This window comes from Triticum aestivum, chromosome 1B (genome assembly GCF_018294505.1).
Source record: "Triticum aestivum cultivar Chinese Spring chromosome 1B, IWGSC CS RefSeq v2.1, whole genome shotgun sequence".
NCBI lineage: Eukaryota > Viridiplantae > Streptophyta > Magnoliopsida > Poales > Poaceae > Triticum > Triticum aestivum.
Genome location: NC_057795.1, coordinates 88,805,990 through 88,813,578, shown reverse-complemented (window position 1 = coordinate 88,813,578; position 7,589 = coordinate 88,805,990). Strand labels below are relative to the sequence as shown.

The following is a 7,589-nucleotide window of genomic DNA, read 5'->3' as shown; positions in this document are numbered from 1 at the left end:
ACTTCTACGACATCACATATGTAACACCCCGGTAATCATGCTACAGTAAACTCATGCTAATGACTGCCAAGTCATCACAATTATTTTGCTAATCATCACTTTGTTCCAAATCAAATTCCAATTCATATTCAAGTTGCATGTCAAATTATTTTCTTCAAAAATAAAACAAAAAATGTTGGTTGGGTTGCAAATATTCACTAAGGAATTATCATGGAGAAACCAACATCATCAGACTCATAAATAGATTCCTAGGATTTAATAAATGGTCCAACAACATTAAAGTAAGCCATTTTGATTTTGAACAATTGGTCTAACTTTTCTGAATGCTCTGAAACTTTTTGTGCGGCCTTAGGATAACACCGGGTATTTATGTGCCAAGTTTCATCTACAACAAAAATCATTTGCTACTAAAAGTAAATGCCAAATAAATAAACAAAAAGGTAAAAGAAAAGAAAAGGAAGAGGTGAGGCAGAGAGAGAGAGAACACCCCACCGCTCCCTGGGCCTTAGCCCATCGGCCGGCCCAGCCCACCGATGCCCACGGGTCGTCCCTTCCTCTGTTCAGCCAAACGGGGTCGAAACAGGGGCGCGGTTCTGCCCCAACCACCTCGCCGGCGATGCCCCAGCGAGGGGATAAGGCCCCGCACCTCCCCGTCTCCTCTTTACCCGCATCCACTCACCCCCGCTCAGCTTGCCCCTCTCCGCCTCCCCTCTCAGATCCCCTTTTCCCTTCTCTTCAGGCGCGGTCGTCGCCGTCGCCGTGCCACCACCGCGGCCACCGCCACCACGAGGCCTCACCGCCGCGTCCCTCATCTCCGCCGTAGTCGTCCACATTGTTTCCGTCCACGAACTCGAGCTGGGAGCCGCTGCAGAGGGCGAATCGAGCCGTCCCCTTTGCTTCGGTTGCCAGCACTTCTCCGCCGATCCGCTTTGGTCTGCTGCTCCTAAACTCCCACGGGCCTGCGTATGTGCCGCTCGGTGAGTCCCGCTACCACCTCCCCTATCTTACTAGCCCGCCCCCTGCGCCATTGCTTACTGTCCTCACTACTGCGTTCCGGCCGCCACCGTTTACCTCACCTCCGTGGCAACTGGCCGCCCCAGGGCCACCTGAGCATTCGGGAGCACTTATTGCTCCACCACGAAGCCGCCTGATCCGTTCGTTGGATGAAACCGAGCCCTAGCACGCGATTCGCTCGAAGCCCGAGCTCCAATCGCCGCCACGCTGGTCACCGCTGTCGTTCTAGGCCTCTGCTGCCGCTGCCGACTGCCCAGATGGATGCGCGCAAGCTCCCTCGAACGAACAATCCCCTCCGCTTCTCATTTGGTCTCCAGAGGCGTTTTTCCGAGCCTCGCCGCCGCCTCTATGGTCGCCGCCGGCGCGCCACCACATTCTAAACGCCGGTGGGCTGCTGTCCGGTGGGACCCACTGGTTAGCCCACTCATCCCGCGCCTAAGCACTCACTGACTAGTGGGCCCTTACTGTAGCGTTTAGGTTAGAGCTAATTAACCTACTAACTAACAGAGTCACTTGCAAGATGGGCCCACCTAACTAATTAACTTAGTTAGCCTAGTTAACCCACTAACTAAGCTACCGTCACTGGGTCCCGTTGGACCCGGTTGACTAGTCAACCAGCTGACTGGACCAGTCCAGTCGTTGGCAGGTGGGTCCAGTGGGCCCCCTTTAACAAGTCAAGCCCTCAGTTAACTTTTGACTGGGCAGTCAAATGGGGCCCACTATCAGCCACACCAGCACCCTGCTGGGTGCACTAGTGGCTACCCGTAGCATTTTCGGTTTAAAATAATTTAAATTAAAATTAATCCAGGAATTCCAGAAAATGAATAAAACTTTGATAAATCTTAGAAAATAAATGGTAACTCAGATGGACATGTTGCTTAGAACGACGAGACGAATCTGATCATGTCGTTTATTTCCATGTCGGAACCCTCTACATAGGTGAACCTGTAACTTTTAGCCCGTTTCAGGTAGATGAATAGTGCATACGAACCGGTTAATAAATCCAAGTAAAAACCTAAAGTAACTGAATGACTTAGACATATCTTTAGGCAACCTTGCACTGCACGTTAGCATAGCATACTTTGTGTTGCATCTGTTTTCTCTGTATTTACTATTTCTCCCCCATCTTCTCTCTGGTAGACCTCGAGACCGATGCTGCCCCTATGATCGACTACGTCGCCGACGACTCTTCTTACTTTGCAACTGAGCTTCTAGGCAAGCACCCCCCCCTTTAAACATTCCAATATCGCCTATTCTATCCTCTCTTATGCTTGCATTAGAAATTGTTGCTGCTACTGCTTTACCTATTCTGATGCATGGCCTGATCTTGTAACCTGCTATTGTTACCTACCTGTTTTCTCTACTCTCTACTACTATAAAAACCCGAGTTGGTGGTGATGGTGTGCCTGCCATCCTTCAATTATGGCCATCGGATCTAAATCCAACGCTAGCTGGGCAATCTATGGCAACTTTGCAAAAAACCGCCCGCCACTCCTCCTCTATTTGTAGATGACTCCTTGTATCTCCTGTTCAGCCCATCTCTCCCCTGCCTCATCTGTCCATCTCAGAGAAAAAAGGAAGGTCGTGGAACGATCTGGAGAGGTGTCGCGCTGCTGTTGGTGTCGGCGCTATCCACCCCAACACTCATGCCCCACCGTCGACCACCACGACGATGCCCCACCTCCTCGTCGTCTCCTCCGCGGCTCCGCCCCCTTCCCAATCTTCCCAACGTTGATCTTGGCAAGTACGCGGCCGAGTGCCGACGCCGTCCTTGCCCCGACACGTCCGCTGCCTCCTCTGTTTCTTTCAACAGCCTTACCGTCCACCCCCGTCCTCATAGCTGTCTCCTCCGCGCCATCCCCGCCTCTTCCAACGCCGTCCTCCGCAAGTAAGTCGTCGGCTGCGCGCTGCTCATCTACGGCGGCGCCGCCACCACCTACTGCTATTCTCCCCTGATGCGCTACACGGCTTGTTCTGTTGTGATGGTTGAGGTGGAGGTGCTATGATGGACTACTTCCTCTCCATCTCTAATCTCTTCCCGTCTACATGCTTTTATAGACAACTTCTGGTCAGATCTCTAGCCGCCAGACCTTAACCAAGGATGGGAGTAGTGTGAGCGTATTTGCAATTTTGCTTGGCTGCCTGTAAACGCTCAACTCAATGCACTAGGAAGAATCAGATCTTTTTTTGCCGTAGTATCTGGGGATGTTTTGGGAATATAACAAGAATTGATTGTTTCTTACTTTTCATTCCAGCAATTCTTCTGTACAAATAAGATATAACCACTGAGTTTACAATGACAGCCAAATAGGCTGCATTATTTAGATTAACATATAATGGTGAATTGGTTGTAGTTAAAAATGTAAAGTATTAGTTCCTTTGGGGCAGTTAAGTTTGATTGGATAACCTGATTTTACTGATAGATGGTAAAAAAAGCATGTTTTTCTTTGTTTAATATTCACCCTGGTATCTTGGGTGACTTTTAACCAGAATTTGGACACAGGATAATATTTGTCCTTTTCCACTTATTTTTTCAACAACGGGTGTTGATATATATGGTCAAGGTTTACTAGAATAGCACACTGATATATACCAACAATATGTAACTTGGGATTAAGTTTGGAGAAAATACAACACCTGGGTGGTCCAGGTAGCTTGTTATTAGTTACCACTGTAATGTATTCGTTGCATAGCCTGAAGCTTTTTATTCTTTGGCATTCTGGTTTAGTGTTGATTAGACTAGGAAATCAAGATGTCAATATACATAAGGCATGATTTTCAAACTCTACTGGCCTTTTAGGATTACGATACATTGAAACAGAGGATAATGCCTGCCCTTGATATATTGTCTTCTCTCCTACGTGTTGTCTCCTAATTTTTGCTACCTATTCCAGCTTCGTATGGAACTTCACTATACTTGATTCTGTGGTGGATCAGCTTGTTTTAGAAGAGTTAGTTAGACAGAAATTCTCCAAGCTAGGTTTGTTATATTTCCCTTTATATAAAATCGCATGACTTCGTCAGGCATATGCACATATATACTTAGTATCAGCTCAAACTACACTTGGATTTTTTGTTTTCACCAAATCACTGAAATTTTTTAAAAACGATGATTTACATGGCAGGTCAAAATGATATTCGATAAGCTTAGGAGTTTCCAGGAGAAACCCTTGGATTTAGGTGTGAAGCTGAAGAACTACAAGATCAAGAAAGCAGCAGGTCTTACGCCCCAAACTGCAAGGGCTCGAAGTGGAGCCAGAGATGACGAGACCAAATTAGATTTTTGTGCATTATATGGTGTCTTGGCAGATTTAGATTCCTATTAAAAATGATACCATTTTGTTTATGTTGACTACTATTTCGTGGTTGCAAGGCAACAACCGCTAGAACATATTCTGTAATTTAGCATGTTCAGCGCAGTCTGGTTGTGAGTAGATGTATTTTAGTTAAGGAATATGTGTGCTTGTGGGCACTTGCAGTTTAGCATTTCGTCAAATATTGCTCAGTTGTTCTCCTGTAGTTATTTGATTACTATTCGACCTACATCACTTGCAAATATTTATGTTGCTAATTTTCCTTTTTTTGGTAGGTTCGACGAGAAGTCGGTATATGATCTAAATGTTTGGCTTAGAAGAAGGATTTTATTGGTTGGAAATCGTGTGTTTGATTGTGCTAAATGTGTACCTATCAACTATATGACATCGATTTGATCAATGTCTAGGTGCATTCTTGTGTTTTCTATCTTTTGTGATTCCGCAACTATATGACATCGATTTGATCAATGTCTTAGAACATTCTTGTGTTTTTTATTCTTTTGTGATTCCGTAGCGTAGCACGGGCATCTTACTAGTTATCCGAAACTGCTTAGTATAGGCTGGTTAGAGACCCATCAGAGACCCAATATTGACCCAACTGCCTCGCTGGATTATCAGAAGACCCGATCAACGGGATTGAAGATCAGGCCCCGACACCGCACAACACTCCCCTTAGTTGTATGACACCGCAGCCTTACTATCAAGTGCCGAGGGTGATACCTTGTTAGCACTTCTGATGCTAACTCTGTGGAGTAGTTACCCGGTCATGGTCATCGAGGGTGATTCCTCCTTTTCCACTTCCGATAACAACGTTGTCGTGCAATACCTCAAGTGTGAACCTCGAGTGTGATTTCCTCTTACGTTCATCTTGATGTGTACATCAGGTGGGAATCCAACGAGGGTGAAGCCTCGGGTTCCTTCTTGATGTGGTAGCCACCCGGATTGCCTTTACATTACTATTGTTACTGATTAAAGTGGATAAAGATGGGTCGGCCCTAAGAGGTACCCGCCCGAGCATGTGATGCAAGTGATATGGAGGATCCCAGGCAGGAGGCCTTGCCTTTTCGATCGATGGTGCTTTTGTGCTAGCCTTCTTAAGGCAAACTTGTTTAACTCATGTCTGTACTCAGATAATGTTGCTTCTGTTGACTCGTTTGTATTCGAGCTTATGTATTCAAGCCCTCGAGGGCCCTGGCTTGTAATATAAAGCTTGTATTATTTTAATTTTTTCCTAGAGTTGTGTTGTGATATCTTCCCGCGAGTCCCAGATCTTGATCATACACATTTGCGTGTATGATTAGTGTACAATTGAATCGGTGGCGTCACAACAGGTATGACTATCTTGATTCTGTCATAAAATCGTCATGGATGTACATGCATGACAGAAAACGTGACCTACTGTGACAAACACGTATCATCATAGAAATATTTTTTTTGTAGTGCTCCCCTGGACTCCAACTGAAGCAACCAAGCATCGCCTTCTTCAGCATTGGAGGAGGGAGAAGACATGGTGCCTAGCTTAACAGATCTGCCAGAAAATAGCAAGTAAAGAAAAGAGGAGATTTCTCCATGATACCGAGGTCAACAGGTTCGGGGGGTATATAAAGATTTTTTAACTTGAGAAACAAGCAAACGAAAAAAAACAGAGTCCGGAAGGTACCCGAGGTGGGAAAAAACATGGTGCCAGGGGCGCCCTTGTGTCTTGTGCCCACCAGGGTCACCTTCCTGGTAATTTCTTATTTTCCTAATTTTTTAAATATTCCAAAATTGGCAAAAAATATTTTTGCGGATTTTTTGTAGTCCGTTTACTTACCGTATCGCATACCTCCTCTTTTTCACGATTCTAGAGTGTTCCGAAAGGTTTCTTTTATGTGTTCTTCCGGTGCCATAGTTTGGATAATATTGCTTTCAATATTAATGGGCGTACTTGAGATATAATGTTTTATTTATTGCACATTAACAACCTTCGTGTTAGTGCCTTTGGCATTATTTATCTTGATAGCTCCAGAACGATAAACCTCCTCGATAAAGTAGGGTCCTTCCCATTTGGAGAGGAGTTTTCCTGCAAAGAATCTAAAACGAGAGTTGTACAAAAGAACATATTATCCAACTTTGAACTCATGCTTTTGGATCTACTATCATGCCATCTTTTAACTTTTTCTTTGAATAACTTTGCATTTTCATAAGCTTGGGCTCTCCATTCATCTAACGAGCTAATATCAAATAACCTCTTTTCACCAGCAAGTTCCAAATCATAGTTGAGTTCTTTAATTGCCCAATATACTTTATGTTCTAACTCAAGAGGCAAATGACAAGCTTTTCCATAAACCATTTTCTGAGGAGACATACCCATAGGATTTTTATATGTTGGTCTATAAGCCAAAAGTGCATCATCTAGTTTCTTAGACCAATTCTTCCTGGACCTATTATCAATCTTTTGTATGATTAGTTTTATTTAGCTAAGTTCAACTTGACCACTAGACTGAGGATAGTAGGGTGATGCAATTCTATGGTTAACATCATACTTGGCAAGCATTTTACGGAAAGCACCATGAATTAAGTGTGAACCACCATCAGTCATTAAATATCTAGGGACTCCAAATCTTGGAAAAATATCTTCCTTAAGACTTTTAATAAAGGTGTTGTGATCAGCAGTACTAGTTGAAATTAGCTTCTACCCACTTAGTAACATAATCAACATCAACCAAAATATGAGTATACCCATTAGAGGAAGGAAAATGTCCCATGAAATCAAATCCCCAAACATCAAATGGTTCAACAACAAGTGAATAATTCATAGGCATTTCTTAACACTTACCGATATTACCTATTCTTTGACATTCATCACAAGATAAGATGAACTTACGGGCTTCCTTAAAGAGAGTAGGCAAACAAAACCCAGATTGCAATACCTTATGAGTAGTTGTGTCTCCCGCATGATGTCCTCCATAAGCTTCAGAGTGACATTTCCATGGGATTTGTTCCTATTCATGCTCAGGTACACAACGTCTAATAATAACATCTACTCCTTCTTTATAAAGATGTGGGTCATCCCAAAAGTAATGTCTTAAATCATAGAATAATTTTTTCTTTTGTTTGTATGTAAAGCTAGGTGGTATGTTTTTAGCAACAATATAATTAGCATAGTCAACATACCAAGGTGTACTATTAGAAACATTTATTGCAGCTAACTGTTCATCAGGAAAGCTATCATTAATAGGTTGTGGGTCATCAAGAATATTTTCAAGCCTAGACAAGTCA

General features: G+C 43.8%; 1 long non-coding RNA gene across 1 annotated transcript; it reads left to right on the top strand.

Moving 5' to 3' along the window:
- The first annotated feature begins 366 nt into the window (after window positions 1–366).
- On the top strand, window positions 367–4,492 carry LOC123108976 (uncharacterized). The gene is made up of 3 exons (XR_006452324.1): window positions 367–977; window positions 3,909–3,994; window positions 4,140–4,492. It is a non-coding gene; the product is annotated as an uncharacterized lncRNA (long non-coding RNA).
- The last annotated feature ends 3,097 nt before the right edge of the window (window positions 4,493–7,589 follow it).